The sequence below is a fragment of the Pelobates fuscus genome, chromosome 7 (genome assembly GCF_036172605.1).
Source record: "Pelobates fuscus isolate aPelFus1 chromosome 7, aPelFus1.pri, whole genome shotgun sequence".
Lineage (NCBI taxonomy): Eukaryota > Metazoa > Chordata > Amphibia > Anura > Pelobatidae > Pelobates > Pelobates fuscus.
This window is the reverse complement of record NC_086323.1, coordinates 15,478,009-15,493,008: the sequence shown is the minus strand read 5'-3', so window position 1 is coordinate 15,493,008 and position 15,000 is coordinate 15,478,009. Positions and strand designations below refer to the sequence as shown.

General features: G+C 42.4%; 27 non-coding genes across 27 annotated transcripts in view; all 27 read right to left on the bottom strand.

Moving 5' to 3' along the window:
• Window positions 1–180: 180 nt before the first annotated feature.
• Window positions 181–294, bottom strand: LOC134569650 (U5 spliceosomal RNA). The gene has a single exon (XR_010084321.1). It is a non-coding gene; the product is annotated as a U5 spliceosomal RNA (small nuclear RNA).
• Window positions 295–754: 460 nt separating this feature from the next.
• LOC134569568 (U5 spliceosomal RNA) lies at window positions 755–868 on the bottom strand. The gene has a single exon (XR_010084242.1). It is a non-coding gene; the product is annotated as a U5 spliceosomal RNA (small nuclear RNA).
• Window positions 869–1,324: 456 nt separating this feature from the next.
• LOC134570493 (U5 spliceosomal RNA) lies at window positions 1,325–1,438 on the bottom strand. Its single transcript, XR_010085118.1, has one exon. It is a non-coding gene; the product is annotated as a U5 spliceosomal RNA (small nuclear RNA).
• A 454-nt stretch (window positions 1,439–1,892) lies between these two features.
• LOC134569878 (U5 spliceosomal RNA) lies at window positions 1,893–2,006 on the bottom strand. The gene has a single exon (XR_010084542.1). It is a non-coding gene; the product is annotated as a U5 spliceosomal RNA (small nuclear RNA).
• Window positions 2,007–2,461: 455 nt separating this feature from the next.
• Window positions 2,462–2,575, bottom strand: LOC134569505 (U5 spliceosomal RNA). Its single transcript, XR_010084180.1, has one exon. It is a non-coding gene; the product is annotated as a U5 spliceosomal RNA (small nuclear RNA).
• Window positions 2,576–3,030: 455 nt separating this feature from the next.
• LOC134569965 (U5 spliceosomal RNA) lies at window positions 3,031–3,144 on the bottom strand. The gene has a single exon (XR_010084625.1). It is a non-coding gene; the product is annotated as a U5 spliceosomal RNA (small nuclear RNA).
• A 454-nt stretch (window positions 3,145–3,598) lies between these two features.
• On the bottom strand, window positions 3,599–3,712 carry LOC134569473 (U5 spliceosomal RNA). Its single transcript, XR_010084150.1, has one exon. It is a non-coding gene; the product is annotated as a U5 spliceosomal RNA (small nuclear RNA).
• A 455-nt stretch (window positions 3,713–4,167) lies between these two features.
• On the bottom strand, window positions 4,168–4,281 carry LOC134569767 (U5 spliceosomal RNA). The gene has a single exon (XR_010084434.1). It is a non-coding gene; the product is annotated as a U5 spliceosomal RNA (small nuclear RNA).
• A 454-nt stretch (window positions 4,282–4,735) lies between these two features.
• On the bottom strand, window positions 4,736–4,849 carry LOC134569766 (U5 spliceosomal RNA). The gene has a single exon (XR_010084433.1). It is a non-coding gene; the product is annotated as a U5 spliceosomal RNA (small nuclear RNA).
• A 454-nt stretch (window positions 4,850–5,303) lies between these two features.
• Window positions 5,304–5,417, bottom strand: LOC134569472 (U5 spliceosomal RNA). Its single transcript, XR_010084149.1, has one exon. It is a non-coding gene; the product is annotated as a U5 spliceosomal RNA (small nuclear RNA).
• Window positions 5,418–5,872: 455 nt separating this feature from the next.
• LOC134570492 (U5 spliceosomal RNA) lies at window positions 5,873–5,986 on the bottom strand. Its single transcript, XR_010085117.1, has one exon. It is a non-coding gene; the product is annotated as a U5 spliceosomal RNA (small nuclear RNA).
• A 455-nt stretch (window positions 5,987–6,441) lies between these two features.
• LOC134569590 (U5 spliceosomal RNA) lies at window positions 6,442–6,555 on the bottom strand. Its single transcript, XR_010084265.1, has one exon. It is a non-coding gene; the product is annotated as a U5 spliceosomal RNA (small nuclear RNA).
• Window positions 6,556–7,010: 455 nt separating this feature from the next.
• On the bottom strand, window positions 7,011–7,124 carry LOC134569491 (U5 spliceosomal RNA). Its single transcript, XR_010084167.1, has one exon. It is a non-coding gene; the product is annotated as a U5 spliceosomal RNA (small nuclear RNA).
• A 454-nt stretch (window positions 7,125–7,578) lies between these two features.
• LOC134569908 (U5 spliceosomal RNA) lies at window positions 7,579–7,692 on the bottom strand. Its single transcript, XR_010084570.1, has one exon. It is a non-coding gene; the product is annotated as a U5 spliceosomal RNA (small nuclear RNA).
• A 454-nt stretch (window positions 7,693–8,146) lies between these two features.
• On the bottom strand, window positions 8,147–8,260 carry LOC134569470 (U5 spliceosomal RNA). Its single transcript, XR_010084147.1, has one exon. It is a non-coding gene; the product is annotated as a U5 spliceosomal RNA (small nuclear RNA).
• Window positions 8,261–8,715: 455 nt separating this feature from the next.
• On the bottom strand, window positions 8,716–8,829 carry LOC134569765 (U5 spliceosomal RNA). The gene has a single exon (XR_010084432.1). It is a non-coding gene; the product is annotated as a U5 spliceosomal RNA (small nuclear RNA).
• Window positions 8,830–9,283: 454 nt separating this feature from the next.
• On the bottom strand, window positions 9,284–9,397 carry LOC134569764 (U5 spliceosomal RNA). Its single transcript, XR_010084431.1, has one exon. It is a non-coding gene; the product is annotated as a U5 spliceosomal RNA (small nuclear RNA).
• Window positions 9,398–9,851: 454 nt separating this feature from the next.
• Window positions 9,852–9,965, bottom strand: LOC134569469 (U5 spliceosomal RNA). Its single transcript, XR_010084146.1, has one exon. It is a non-coding gene; the product is annotated as a U5 spliceosomal RNA (small nuclear RNA).
• Window positions 9,966–10,419: 454 nt separating this feature from the next.
• On the bottom strand, window positions 10,420–10,533 carry LOC134569763 (U5 spliceosomal RNA). Its single transcript, XR_010084430.1, has one exon. It is a non-coding gene; the product is annotated as a U5 spliceosomal RNA (small nuclear RNA).
• A 454-nt stretch (window positions 10,534–10,987) lies between these two features.
• Window positions 10,988–11,101, bottom strand: LOC134569468 (U5 spliceosomal RNA). The gene has a single exon (XR_010084145.1). It is a non-coding gene; the product is annotated as a U5 spliceosomal RNA (small nuclear RNA).
• Window positions 11,102–11,556: 455 nt separating this feature from the next.
• On the bottom strand, window positions 11,557–11,670 carry LOC134570490 (U5 spliceosomal RNA). The gene has a single exon (XR_010085115.1). It is a non-coding gene; the product is annotated as a U5 spliceosomal RNA (small nuclear RNA).
• Window positions 11,671–12,125: 455 nt separating this feature from the next.
• Window positions 12,126–12,239, bottom strand: LOC134569762 (U5 spliceosomal RNA). Its single transcript, XR_010084429.1, has one exon. It is a non-coding gene; the product is annotated as a U5 spliceosomal RNA (small nuclear RNA).
• A 454-nt stretch (window positions 12,240–12,693) lies between these two features.
• Window positions 12,694–12,807, bottom strand: LOC134569873 (U5 spliceosomal RNA). Its single transcript, XR_010084537.1, has one exon. It is a non-coding gene; the product is annotated as a U5 spliceosomal RNA (small nuclear RNA).
• A 454-nt stretch (window positions 12,808–13,261) lies between these two features.
• LOC134570357 (U5 spliceosomal RNA) lies at window positions 13,262–13,375 on the bottom strand. Its single transcript, XR_010084991.1, has one exon. It is a non-coding gene; the product is annotated as a U5 spliceosomal RNA (small nuclear RNA).
• A 454-nt stretch (window positions 13,376–13,829) lies between these two features.
• Window positions 13,830–13,943, bottom strand: LOC134570356 (U5 spliceosomal RNA). Its single transcript, XR_010084990.1, has one exon. It is a non-coding gene; the product is annotated as a U5 spliceosomal RNA (small nuclear RNA).
• Window positions 13,944–14,397: 454 nt separating this feature from the next.
• Window positions 14,398–14,511, bottom strand: LOC134570355 (U5 spliceosomal RNA). The gene has a single exon (XR_010084989.1). It is a non-coding gene; the product is annotated as a U5 spliceosomal RNA (small nuclear RNA).
• A 454-nt stretch (window positions 14,512–14,965) lies between these two features.
• LOC134570488 (U5 spliceosomal RNA) overlaps window positions 14,966–15,000 on the bottom strand; it is a 114-nt gene continuing 79 nt past the window's right edge. The window contains exon 1 of the small nuclear RNA XR_010085114.1: window positions 14,966–15,000. This exon is cut by the window's right edge and continues 79 nt beyond it. This is a non-coding gene — a small nuclear RNA (U5 spliceosomal RNA).

The window sequence follows — 15,000 nt, the reverse complement described above, 5'->3', positions numbered from 1 at the left end:
GGCAGAGCCCTGCAGCTGTCAAGAATGCCAGAGCCTGAAGCATGCTTTGCCCGCAGTCAAAGATGCTGACATCATAAATAGGGATCCAAAACTTTTTCTTTTTTTTGCAACAGCTTGGTGCTTAGAACCTCTTGGATCTCTGTTTAAGAAGTTTCTTCTACTTTTGTACAAGTTTAGCACAGCCAGTGTAAACTGGGCCTGAAAAAATTGAGTGAAACTCATGGTCGTTCCTCTCCACAGAAATCTTTAGTAAAAGGCGAAAGATTTATTCGATCTGAAGAGAAACCAGAGTATAAAGTCCATACATCTGACAGCAGGCAAGGTGTGGAACCTGCCTTTCACACGTATGGTGAGCAACCCTACATTAAGCTTTAACTTGGAGAATCTGCCATAAATATTAATGACCCCACTAAATATGTAAAAAAAGAAAAAAAATATCTTTTTTTTTTTTTTTTTAGCTTGTATCATGTTAACAGCAAAGGGAAGAGGAGCACAGCTGCTTGCAGTGCAACATGGGTATTCAAATGAGGCATGCCCACTGCTGACACGCCCCTAAATGCATGCTTGGTCTCTCGGCAGAGCCCCGCAGCTGTCAAGAATGCCAGAGCCTGAGGCATGCTTTGCCCGCAGTCAAAGATGCTGACATCATAAATAGGGAACCAAAACTTTTTCTTTTTTTCGCAACAGCTTGGTGCTTAGAACTTCTTGGATCTCTGTTTAAGACGTTTCTTCTACTTTTGTACAAGTTTAGCACAGCCAGTGTAAACTGGGCCTGAAAAAATTGAGTGAAACTCGTGGTCGTTCCTCTCCACGGAAATCTTTAGTAAAAGGCGAAAGATTTATTCAATCTGAAGAGAAACCAGAGTATAAAATCCATCCATCTGACAGCAGGCAAGGTGCGGAACCTGCCTTTTACACGTATGGTGAGCAACCCTACATTAAGCTGTAACTTGGAGAATCTGCCATAAATATTAATGACCCCACTAAATATGTAAAAAAAGAAAAAATATCTGTTTTTTTTTTTTAAGATTGTATCATATTAACAGCAAAGGGAAGAGGAGCACAGCTGCTTGCAGTGCAACATGGGTATTCAAATGAGGCATGCCCACTGCTGACACGCCCCTAAATGCATGCTTGGTCTCTCGGCAGAGCCCTGCAGCTGTCAAGAATGCCAGAGCCTGAGGCATGCTTTGCCCGCAGTCAAAGATGCTGACATCATAAATAGGGAACGAAAACTTTTTCTTTTTTTCGCAACAGCTTGGTGCTTAGAACCTCTTGGATCTCTGTTTAAGAAGTTTCTTCTACTTTTGTACAAGTTTAGCACAGCCAGTGTAAACTGGGCCTGAAAAAATTGAGTGAAACTCGTGTTCGTTCCTCTCCACGGAAATCTTTAGTAAAAGGCGAAAGATTTATTCGATCTGAAGAGAAACCAGAGTATAAAGTCCATCCATCTGACAGCAGGCAAGGTGTGGAACCTGCCTTTTACACGTATGGTGAGCAACCCTACATTAAGCTGTAACTTGGAGAATCTGCCATAAATATTAACGACCCCACTAAATATGTAAAAAAAGACAAAATATCTGGTGTTTTTTTAAGCTTGTATCATATTAACAGCAAAGGGAAGAGGAGCACAGCTGCTTGCAGTGCAACATGGGTATTCAAATGAGGCATGCCCACTGCTGACACGCCCCTAAATGCATGCTTGGTCTCTCGGCAGAGCCCTGCAGCTGTCAAGAATGCCAGAGCCTGAAGCATGCTTTGCCCGCAGTCAAAGATGCTGACATCATAAATAGGGATCCAAAACTTTTTCTTTTTTTTGCAACAGCTTGGTGTTTAGAACCTCTTGGATCTCTGTTTAAGAAGTTTCTTCTACTTTTGTACAAGTTTAGCACAGCCAGTGTAAACTGGGCCTGAAAAAATTGAGTGAAACTCATGGTCGTTCCTCTCTACAGAAATCTTTAGTAAAAGGCGAAAGATTTATTCGATTTGAAGAGAAACCAGAGTATAAAATCCATCCATCTGACAGCAGGCAAGGTGCGGAACCTGCCTTTTACACGTATGGTGAGCAACCTTACATTATGCTGTAACTTGGAGAATCTGCCATAAATATTAATGACCCCACTAAATATGTAAAAAAAGAAAAAATATCTGTTTTTTTTTTTAAGCTTGTATCATATTAACAGCAAAGGGAAGAGGAGCACAGCTGCTTGCAGTGCAACATGGGTATTCAAATGAGGCATGCCCACTGCTGACACGCCCCTAAATGCATGCTTGGTCTCTCGGCAGAGCCCTGCAGCTGTCAAGAATGCCAGAGCCTGAGACATGCTTTGCCCGCAGTCAAAGATGCTGACATCATAAATAGGGAGCCAAAACTTTTTCTTTTTTTTGCAAGAACTTGGTGCTTAGATCCTCTTGGATCTCTGTTTAAGAAGTTTCTTCTACTTTTGTACAAGTTTAGCACAGCCAGTGTAAACTGGGCATGAAAAAATTGAGTGAAACTCATGGTCGTTCCTCTCCACGGAAATCTTTAGTAAAAGGCGAAAGATTTATTCAATCTGAAGAGAAACCAGAGTATAAAGTCCATCCATCTGACAGCAGGCAAGGTGCGGAACCTGCCTTTTACACGTATGGTGAGCAACCCTACATTAAACTGTAACTTGGAGAATCTGCCATAAATATTAATGACCCCACTAAATATGTAAAAAAAGACAAAATATCTGGTGTTTTTTTTAAGCTTGTATCATATTAACAGCAAAGGGAAGAGGAGCACAGCTGCTTGCAGTGCAACATGGGTATTCAAATGAGGCATGCCCACTGCTGACACACCCCTAAATGCATGCTTGGTCTCTCGGCAGAGCCCTGCAGCTGTCAAGAATGCCAGAGCCTGAGGCATGCTTTGCCCGCAGTCAAAGATGCTGACATCATAAATAGGGAACCAAAACTTTTTCTTTTTTTCGCAACAGCTTGGTGCTTAGAACCTCTTGGATCTCTGTTTAAGAAGTTTCTTCTACTTTTGTACAAGTTTAGCACAGCCAGTGTAAACTGGGCCTGAAAAAATTGAGTGAAACTCGTGGTCATTCCTCTCGACGGAAATCTTTAGTAAAAGACGAAAGATTTATTCAATCTGAAGAGAAACCAGAGTATAAAGTCCATCCATCTGACAGCAGGCAAGGTGCGGAACCTGCCTTTTACACGTATGGTGAGCAACCCTACATTAAGCTGTATCTTGGAGAATCTGCCATAAATATTAATGGCCCCACTAAATATGTAAAAAAAGACAAAATATCTGGTGTTTTTTTAAGCTTGTATCATATTAACAGCAAAGGGAAGAGGAGCACAGCTGCTTGCAGTGCAACATGGGTATTCAAATGAGGCATGCCCACTGCTGACACGCCCCTAAATGCATGCTTGGTCTCTCGGCAGAGCCCTGCAGCTGTCAAGAATGCCAGAGCCTGAGGCATGCTTTGCCCGCAGTCAAAGATGCTGACATCATAAATAGGGATCCAAAACTTTTTCTTTTTTTCGCAACAGCTTGGTGCTTAGAACCTCTTCGATCTCTGTTTAAGACGTTTCTTCTACTTTTGTACCAGTTTAGCACAGCCAGTGTAAACTTGGCCTGAAAAAATTGAGTGAAACTCGTGGTCGTTCCTCTCCACGGAAATCTTTAGTAAAAGGCGAAAGATTTATTCGATCTGAAGAGAAACCAGAGTATAAAATCCATCCATCTGACAGCAGGCAAGGTGCGGAACCTGCCTTTTACACGTATGGTGAGCAACCCTACATTAAACTGTAACTTGGAGAATCTGCCATAAATATTAATGACCCCACTAAATATGTAAAAAAAGACAAAATATCTGGTGTTTTTTTTAAGCTTGTATCATATTAACAGCAAAGGGAAGAGGAGCACAGCTGCTTGCAGTGCAACATGGGTATTCAAATGAGGCATGCCCACTGCTGACACACCCCTAAATGCATGCTTGGTCTCTCGGCAGAGCCCTGCAGCTGTCAAGAATGCCAGAGCCTGAGGCATGCTTTGCCCGCAGTCAAAGATGCTGACATCATAAATAGGGAACCAAAACTTTTTCTTTTTTTCGCAACAGCTTGGTGCTTAGAACCTCTTGGATCTCTGTTTAAGAAGTTTCTTCTACTTTTGTACAAGTTTAGCACAGCCAGTGTAAACTGGGCCTGAAAAAATTGAGTGAAACTCGTGGTCATTCCTCTCCACGGAAATCTTTAGTAAAAGGCGAAAGATTTATTCAATCTGAAGAGAAACCAGAGTATAAAGTCCATCCATCTGACAGCAGGCAAGGTGCGGAACCTGCCTTTTACACGTATGGTGAGCAACCCTACATTAAGCTGTAACTTGGAGAATCTGCCATAAATATTAATGACCCCACTAAATATGTAAAAGAAGACAAAATATCTGGTGTTTTTTTACGCTTGTATCATATTAACAGCAAAGGGAAGAGGAGCACAGCTGCTTGCAGTGCAACATGGGTATTCAAATGAGGCATGCCCACTGCTGACACACCCCTAAATGCATGCTTGGTCTCTCGGCAGAGCCCTGCAGTTGTCAAGAATGCCTGAGCCTGAGGCATGCTTTGCCCGCAGTCAAAGATGCTGACATCATAAATAGGGAACCAAAACTTTTTCTTTTTTTCGCAACAGCTTGGTGCTTAGAACCTCTTGGATCTCTGTTTAAGAAGTTTCTTCTACTTTTGTACAAGTTTAGCACAGCCAGTGTAAACTGGGCCTGAAAAAATTGAGTGAAACTCGTGGTCATTCCTCTCCACGGAAATCTTTAGTAAAAGGCGAAAGATTTATTCAATCTGAAGAGAAACCAGAGTATAAAGTCCATCCATCTGACAGCAGGCAAGGTGCGGAACCTGCCTTTTACACGTATGGTGAGCAACCCTACATTAAGCTGTAACTTGGAGAATCTGCCATAAATATTAATGGCCCCACTAAATATGTAAAAAAAGACAAAATATCTGGTGTTTTTTTAAGCTTGTATCATATTAACAGCAAAGGGAAGAGGAGCACAGCTGCTTGCAGTGCAACATGGGTATTCAAATGAGGCATGCCCACTGCTGACACGCCCCTAAATGCATGCTTGGTCTCTCGGCAGAGCCCTGCAGCTGTCAAGAATGCCAGAGCCTGAGGCATGCTTTGCCCGCAGTCAAAGATGCTGACATCATAAATAGGGATCCAAAACTTTTTCTTTTTTTCGCAACAGCTTGGTGCTTAGAACCTCTTCGATCTCTGTTTAAGACGTTTCTTCTACTTTTGTACCAGTTTAGCACAGCCAGTGTAAACTTGGCCTGAAAAAATTGAGTGAAACTCGTGGTCGTTCCTCTCCACGGAAATCTTTAGTAAAAGGCGAAAGATTTATTCGATCTGAAGAGAAACCAGAGTATAAAATCCATCCATCTGACAGCAGGCAAGGTGCGGAACCTGCCTTTTACACGTATGGTGAGCAACCCTACATTAAACTGTAACTTGGAGAATCTGCCATAAATATTAATGACCCCACTAAATATGTAAAAAAAGACAAAATATCTGGTGTTTTTTTTAAGCTTGTATCATATTAACAGCAAAGGGAAGAGGAGCACAGCTGCTTGCAGTGCAACATGGGTATTCAAATGAGGCATGCCCACTGCTGACACGCCCCTAAATGCATGCTTGGTCTCTCGGCAGAGCCCTGCAGCTGTCAAGAATGCCAGAGCCTGAGGCATGCTTTGCCCGCAGTCAAAGATGCTGACATCATAAATAGGGAACGAAAACTTTTTCTTTTTTTCGCAACAGCTTGGTGCTTAGAACCTCTTGGATCTCTGTTTAAGAAGTTTCTTCTACTTTTGTACAAGTTTAGCACAGCCAGTGTAAACTGGGCCTGAAAAAATTGAGTGAAACTCGTGTTCGTTCCTCTCCACGGAAATCTTTAGTAAAAGGCGAAAGATTTATTCGATCTGAAGAGAAACCAGAGTATAAAGTCCATCCATCTGACAGCAGGCAAGGTGTGGAACCTGCCTTTTACACGTATGGTGAGCAACCCTACATTAAGCTGTAACTTGGAGAATCTGCCATAAATATTAACGACCCCACTAAATATGTAAAAAAAAGACAAAATATCTGGTGTTTTTTTAAGCTTGTATCATATTAACAGCAAAGGGAAGAGGAGCACAGCTGCTTGCAGTGCAACATGGGTATTCAAATGAGGCATGCCCACTGCTGACACGCCCCTAAATGCATGCTTGGTCTCTCGGCAGAGCCCTGCAGCTGTCAAGAATGCCAGAGCCTGAAGCATGCTTTGCCCGCAGTCAAAGATGCTGACATCATAAATAGGGATCCAAAACTTTTTCTTTTTTTTGCAACAGCTTGGTGCTTAGAACCTCTTGGATCTCTGTTTAAGAAGTTTCTTCTACTTTTGTACAAGTTTAGCACAGCCAGTGTAAACTGGGCCTGAAAAAATTGAGTGAAACTCATGGTCGTTCCTCTCCACAGAAATCTTTAGTAAAAGGCGAAAGATTTATTCGATTTGAAGAGAAACCAGAGTATAAAATCCATCCATCTGACAGCAGGCAAGGTGCGGAACCTGCCTTTTACACGTATGGTGAGCAACCTTACATTATGCTGTAACTTGGAGAATCTGCCATAAATATTAATGACCCCACTAAATATGTAAAAAAAGAAAAAATATCTGTTTTTTTTTTTAAGCTTGTATCATATTAACAGCAAAGGGAAGAGGAGCACAGCTGCTTGCAGTGCAACATGGGTATTCAAATGAGGCATGCCCACTGCTGACACGCCCCTAAATGCATGCTTGGTCTCTCGGCAGAGCCCTGCAGCTGTCAAGAATGCCAGAGCCTGAGACATGCTTTGCCCGCAGTCAAAGATGCTGACATCATAAATAGGGAGCCAAAACTTTTTCTTTTTTTTGCAAGAACTTGGTGCTTAGATCCTCTTGGATCTCTGTTTAAGAAGTTTCTTCTACTTTTGTACAAGTTTAGCACAGCCAGTGTAAACTGGGCCTGAAAAAATTGAGTGAAACTCATGGTCGTTCCTCTCCACGGAAATCTTTAGTAAAAGGCGAAAGATTTATTCAATCTGAAGAGAAACCAGAGTATAAAGTCCATCCATCTGACAGCAGGCAAGGTGCGGAACCTGCCTTTTACACGTATGGTGAGCAACCCTACATTAAACTGTAACTTGGAGAATCTGCCATAAATATTAATGACCCCACTAAATATGTAAAAAAAGACAAAATATCTGGTGTTTTTTTTAAGCTTGTATCATATTAACAGCAAAGGGAAGAGGAGCACAGCTGCTTGCAGTGCAACATGGGTATTCAAATGAGCATGCCCACTGCTGACACACCCCTAAATGCATGCTTGGTCTCTCGGCAGAGCCCTGCAGCTGTCAAGAATGCCAGAGCCTGAGGCATGCTTTGCCCGCAGTCAAAGATGCTGACATCATAAATAGGGAACCAAAACTTTTTCTTTTTTTCGCAACAGCTTGGTGCTTAGAACCTCTTGGATCTCTGTTTAAGAAGTTTCTTCTACTTTTGTACAAGTTTAGCACAGCCAGTGTAAACTGGGCCTGAAAAAATTGAGTGAAACTCGTGGTCATTCCTCTCCACGGAAATCTTTAGTAAAAGACGAAAGATTTATTCAATCTGAAGAGAAACCAGAGTATAAAGTCCATCCATCTGACAGCAGGCAAGGTGCGGAACCTGCCTTTTACACGTATGGTGAGCAACCCTACATTAAGCTGTATCTTGGAGAATCTGCCATAAATATTAATGGCCCCACTAAATATGTAAAAAAAGACAAAATATCTGGTGTTTTTTTAAGCTTGTATCATATTAACAGCAAAGGGAAGAGGAGCACAGCTGCTTGCAGTGCAACATGGGTATTCAAATGAGGCATGCCCACTGCTGACACGCCCCTAAATGCATGCTTGGTCTCTCGGCAGAGCCCTGCAGCTGTCAAGAATGCCAGAGCCTGAGGCATGCTTTGCCCGCAGTCAAAGATGCTGACATCATAAATAGGGATCCAAAACTTTTTCTTTTTTTCGCAACAGCTTGGTGCTTAGAACCTCTTCGATCTCTGTTTAAGACGTTTCTTCTACTTTTGTACCAGTTTAGCACAGCCAGTGTAAACTTGGCCTGAAAAAATTGAGTGAAACTCGTGGTCGTTCCTCTCCACGGAAATCTTTAGTAAAAGGCGAAAGATTTATTCGATCTGAAGAGAAACCAGAGTATAAAATCCATCCATCTGACAGCAGGCAAGGTGCGGAACCTGCCTTTTACACGTATGGTGAGCAACCCTACATTAAACTGTAACTTGGAGAATCTGCCATAAATATTAATGACCCCACTAAATATGTAAAAAAAGACAAAATATCTGGTGTTTTTTTTAAGCTTGTATCATATTAACAGCAAAGGGAAGAGGAGCACAGCTGCTTGCAGTGCAACATGGGTATTCAAATGAGGCATGCCCACTGCTGACACACCCCTAAATGCATGCTTGGTCTCTCGGCAGAGCCCTGCAGCTGTCAAGAATGCCAGAGCCTGAGGCATGCTTTGCCCGCAGTCAAAGATGCTGACATCATAAATAGGGAACCAAAACTTTTTCTTTTTTTCGCAACAGCTTGGTGCTTAGAACCTCTTGGATCTCTGTTTAAGAAGTTTCTTCTACTTTTGTACAAGTTTAGCACAGCCAGTGTAAACTGGGCCTGAAAAAATTGAGTGAAACTCGTGGTCATTCCTCTCCACGGAAATCTTTAGTAAAAGGCGAAAGATTTATTCAATCTGAAGAGAAACCAGAGTATAAAGTCCATCCATCTGACAGCAGGCAAGGTGCGGAACCTGCCTTTTACACGTATGGTGAGCAACCCTACATTAAGCTGTAACTTGGAGAATCTGCCATAAATATTAATGACCCCACTAAATATGTAAAAGAAGACAAAATATCTGGTGTTTTTTTACGCTTGTATCATATTAACAGCAAAGGGAAGAGGAGCACAGCTGCTTGCAGTGCAACATGGGTATTCAAATGAGGCATGCCCACTGCTGACACACCCCTAAATGCATGCTTGGTCTCTCGGCAGAGCCCTGCAGTTGTCAAGAATGCCTGAGCCTGAGGCATGCTTTGCCCGCAGTCAAAGATGCTGACATCATAAATAGGGAACCAAAACTTTTTATTTTTTTCGCAACAGCTTGGTGCTTAGAACCTCTTGGATCTCTGTTTAAGAAGTTTCTTCTACTTTTGTACAAGTTTAGCACAGCCAGTGTAAACTGGGCCTGAAAAAATTGAGTGAAACTCGTGGTCATTCCTCTCCACGGAAATCTTTAGTAAAAGGCGAAAGATTTATTCAATCTGAAGAGAAACCAGAGTATAAAGTCCATCCATCTGACAGCAGGCAAGGTGCGGAACCTGCCTTTTACACGTATGGTGAGCAACCCTACATTAAGCTGTAACTTGGAGAATCTGCCATAAATATTAATGGCCCCACTAAATATGTAAAAAAAGACAAAATATCTGGTGTTTTTTTAAGCTTGTATCATATTAACAGCAAAGGGAAGAGGAGCACAGCTGCTTGCAGTGCAACATGGGTATTCAAATGAGGCATGCCCACTGCTGACACGCCCCTAAATGCATGCTTGGTCTCTCGGCAGAGCCCTGCAGCTGTCAAGAATGCCAGAGCCTGAGGCATGCTTTGCCCGCAGTCAAAGATGCTGACATCATAAATAGGGATCCAAAACTTTTTCTTTTTTTCGCAACAGCTTGGTGCTTAGAACCTCTTCGATCTCTGTTTAAGACGTTTCTTCTACTTTTGTACCAGTTTAGCACAGCCAGTGTAAACTTGGCCTGAAAAAATTGAGTGAAACTCGTGGTCGTTCCTCTCCACGGAAATCTTTAGTAAAAGGCGAAAGATTTATTCGATCTGAAGAGAAACCAGAGTATAAAGTCCATCCATCTGACAGCAGGCAAGGTGCGGAACCTGCCTTTTACACGTATGGTGAGCAACCCTACATTAAGCTGTAACTTGGAGAATCTGCCATAAATATTAATGACCCCACTAAATATGTAAAAGAAGACAAAATATCTGGTGTTTTTTTACGCTTGTATCATATTAACAGCAAAGGGAAGAGGAGCACAGCTGCTTGCAGTGCAACATGGGTATTCAAATGAGGCATGCCCACTGCTGACACACCCCTAAATGCATGCTTGGTCTCTCGGCAGAGCCCTGCAGTTGTCAAGAATGCCTGAGCCTGAGGCATGCTTTGCCCGCAGTCAAAGATGCTGACATCATAAATAGGGAACCAAAACTTTTTCTTTTTTTCGCAACAGCTTGGTGCTTAGAACCTCTTGGATCTCTGTTTAAGAAGTTTCTTCTACTTTTGTACAAGTTTAGCACAGCCAGTGTAAACTGGGCCTGAAAAAATTGAGTGAAACTCGTGGTCATTCCTCTCCACGGAAATCTTTAGTAAAAGGCGAAAGATTTATTCAATCTGAAGAGAAACCAGAGTATAAAGTCCATCCATCTGACAGCAGGCAAGGTGCGGAACCTGCCTTTTACACGTATGGTGAGCAACCCTACATTAAGCTGTAACTTGGAGAATCTGCCATAAATATTAATGGCCCCACTAAATATGTAAAAAAAGACAAAATATCTGGTGTTTTTTTAAGCTTGTATCATATTAACAGCAAAGGGAAGAGGAGCACAGCTGCTTGCAGTGCAACATGGGTATTCAAATGAGGCATGCCCACTGCTGACACGCCCCTAAATGCATGCTTGGTCTCTCGGCAGAGCCCTGCAGCTGTCAAGAATGCCAGAGCCTGAGGCATGCTTTGCCCGCAGTCAAAGATGCTGACATCATAAATAGGGATCCAAAACTTTTTCTTTTTTTCGCAACAGCTTGGTGCTTAGAACCTCTTCGATCTCTGTTTAAGACGTTTCTTCTACTTTTGTACCAGTTTAGCACAGCCAGTGTAAACTTGGCCTGAAAAAATTGAGTGAAACTCGTGGTCGTTCCTCTCCACGGAAATCTTTAGTAAAAGGCGAAAGATTTATTCGATCTGAAGAGAAACCAGAGTATAAAATCCATCCATCTGACAGCAGGCAAGGTGCGGAACCTGCCTTTTACACGTATGGTGAGCAACCCTACATTAAACTGTAACTTGGAGAATCTGCCATAAATATTAATGACCCCACTAAATATGTAAAAAAAGACAAAATATCTGGTGTTTTTTTTAAGCTTGTATCATATTAACAGCAAAGGGAAGAGGAGCACAGCTGCTTGCAGTGCAACATGGGTATTCAAATGAGGCATGCCCACTGCTGACACGCCCCTAAATGCATGCTTGGTCTCTCGGCAGAGCCCTGCAGCTGTCAAGAATGCCAGAGCCTGAGGCATGCTTTGCCCGCAGTCAAAGATGCTGACATCATAAATAGGGAACGAAAACTTTTTCTTTTTTTCGCAACAGCTTGGTGCTTAGAACCTCTTGGATCTCTGTTTAAGAAGTTTCTTCTACTTTTGTACAAGTTTAGCACAGCCAGTGTAAACTGGGCCTGAAAAAATTGAGTGAAACTCGTGTTCGTTCCTCTCCACGGAAATCTTTAGTAAAAGGCGAAAGATTTATTCGATCTGAAGAGAAACCAGAGTATAAAGTCCATCCATCTGACAGCAGGCAAGGTGTGGAACCTGCCTTTTACACGTATGGTGAGCAACCCTACATTAAGCTGTAACTTGGAGAATCTGCCATAAATATTAACGACCCCACTAAATATGTAAAAAAAAGACAAAATATCTGGTGTTTTTTTAAGCTTGTATCATATTAACAGCAAAGGGAAGAGGAGCACAGCTGCTTGCAGTGCAACATGGGTATTCAAATGAGGCATGCCCACTGCTGACACGCCCCTAAATGCATGCTTGGTCTCTCGGCAGAGCCCTGCAGCTGTCAAGAATGCCAGAGCCTGAAGCATGCTTTGCCCGCAGTCAAAGATGCTGACATCATAAATAGGGATCCAAAACTTTTTCTTTTTTTTGCAACAGCTTGGTGCTTAGAACCTCTTGGATCTCTGTTTAAGAAGTTTCTTCTACTTTTGTACAAGTTTAGCACAGCCAGTGTAAACTGGGCCTGAAAAAATTGAGTGAAACTCGTGGTCATTCCTCTCCACGGAAATCTTTAGTAAAAGGCGAAAGATTTATTCAATCTGAAGAGAAACCAGAGTATAAAATCCATCCATCTGACAGCAGGCAAGGTGCGGAACCTGCCTTTTACACGTATGGTGAGCAACCCTACATTAAGCTGTAACTTGGAGAATCTGCCATAAATATTAATGACCCCACTAAATATGTAAAAGAAGACAAAATATCTGGTGTTTTTTTACGCTTGTATCATATTAACAGCAAAGGGAAGAGGAGCACAGCTGCTTGCAGTGCAACATGGGTATTCAAATGAGGCATGCCCACTGCTGACACACCCCTAAATGCATGCTTGGTCTCTCGGCAGAGCCCTGCAGTTGTCAAGAATGCCAGAGCCTGAGGCATGCTTTACCCGCAGTCAAAGATGCTGACATCATAAATAGGGAGCCAAAACTTTTTCTTTTTTTCGCAACAGCTTGGTGCTTAGAACCTCTTGGATCTCTGTTTAAGAAGTTTCTTCTACTTTTGTACAAGTTTAGCACAGCCAGTGTAAACTGGGCCTGAAAAAATTGAGTGAAACTCGTGGTCGTTCCTCTCCACGGAAATCTTTAGTAAAATGCGAAAGATTTATTCGATCTGAAGAGAAACCAGAATATTAAATCCATCCATCTGACAGCAGGCAAGGTGCGGAACCTGCCTTTTACACGTATGGTGAGCAACCCTACATTAAGCTGTAACTTGGAGAATCTGCCATAAATATTAATGACCCCACTAAATATGTAAAAAAAGAAAAAATCTCTGGTTTTTTTTTAAGCTTGTATCATATTAACAGCAAAGGGAAGAGGAGCACAGCTGCTTGCAGTGCAACATGGGTATTCAAATGAGGCATGCCCACTGCTGACACGCCCCTAAATGCATGCTTGGTCTCTCGGCAGAGCCCTGCAGCTGTCAAGAATGCCAGAGCCTGAGGCATGCTTTGCCCGCAGTCAAAGATGCTGACATCATAAATAGGGATCCAAAACTTTTTCTTTTTTTCGCAACAGCTTGGTGCTTAGAACCTCTTGGATCTCTGTTTAAGAAGTTTCTTCTACTTTTGTACAAGTTTAGCACAGCCAGTGTAAACTGGGCCTGAAAAAATTGAGTGAAACTCGTGGTCGTTCCTCTCCACGGAAATCTTTAGTAAAAGGCGAAAGATTTATTCGATCTGAAGAGAAACCAGAGTATAAAGTCCATCCATCTGACAGCAGGCAAGGTGCGGAACCTGCCTTTTACACGTATGGTGAGCAACCCTACATTAAACTGTAACTTGGAGAATCTACCATAAATATTAATGACCCCACTAAATATGTAAAAAAAGACAAAATATCTGGTGTTTTTTTACGCTTGTATCATATTAACAGCAAAGGGAAGAGGAGCACAGCTGCTTGCAGTGCAACATGGGTATTCAAATGAGGCATGCCCACTGCTGACACACCCCTAAATGCATGCTTGGTCTGTCGGCAGAGCACTGCAGTTGTCAAGAATGCCAGAGCCTGAGGCATGCTTTACCCGCAGTCAAAGATGCTGACATCATAAATAGGGAGCCAAAACTTTTTCTTTTTTTCGCAACAGCTTGGTGCTTAGAACCTCTTGGATCTCTGTTTAAGAAGTTTCTTCTACTTTTGTACAAGTTTAGCACAGCCAGTGTAAACTGGGCCTGAAAAAATTGAGTGAAACTCGTGGTCGTTCCTCTCCACGGAAATCTTTAGTAAAAGGCGAAAGATTTATTCGATCTGAAGAGAAACCAGAGTATAAAGTCCATCCATCTGACAGCAGGCAAGGTGCGGAACCTTCCTTTTACACGTATGGTGAGCAACCCTACATTAAGCTGTAACTTGGAGAATCTGCCATAAATATTAATGACCCCACTAAATATGTAAAAAAAGACAAAATATCTGGTGTTTTTTTAAGCTTGTATCATATTAACAGCAAAGGGAAGAGGAGCACAGCTGCTTGCAGTGCAACATGGGTATTCAAATGAGGCATGCCCACTGCTGACACGCCCCTAAATGCATGCTTGGTCTCTCGGCAGAGCCCTGCAGCTGTCAAGAATGCCAGAGCCTGAGGCATGCTTTGCCCGCAGTCAAAGATGCTGACATCATAAATAGGGATCCAAAACTTTTTCTTTTTTTCGCAACAGCTTGGTGCTTAGAACCTCTTGGATCTCTGTTTAAGAAGTTTCTTCTACTTTTGTACAAGTTTAGCACAGCCAGTGTAAACTGGGCCTGAAAAAATTGAGTGAAACTCGTGGTCGTTCCTCTCCACGGAAATCTTTAGTAAAAGGCGAAAGATTTATTCGATCTGAAGAGAAACCAGAGTATAAAGTCCATCCATCTGACAGCAGGCAAGGTGCGGAACCTGCCTTTTACACGTATGGTGAGCAACCCTACATTAAGCTGTAACTTGGAGAATCTGCCATAAATATTAACGACCCCACTAAATATGTAAAAAAAGACAAAATATCTGGTGTTTTTTTAAGCTTGTATCATATTAACAGCAAAGGGAAGAGGAGCACAGCTGCTTGCAGTGCAACATGGGTATTCAAATGAGGCATGCCCACTGCTGACACGCCCCTAAATGCATGCTTGGTCTCTCGGCAGAGCCCTGCAGCTGTCAAGAATGCCAGAGCCTGAGGCATGCTTTGCCCGCAGTCAAAGATGCTGACATCATAAATAGGGAACCAAAACTTTTTCTTTTTTTCGCAACAGCTTGGTGCTTAGAACCTCTTGGATCTCCGTTTAAGAAGTTTCTTCTACTTTTGTACAAGTTTAGCACAGCCAGTGTAAACTGGGCCTGAAAAAATTGAGTGA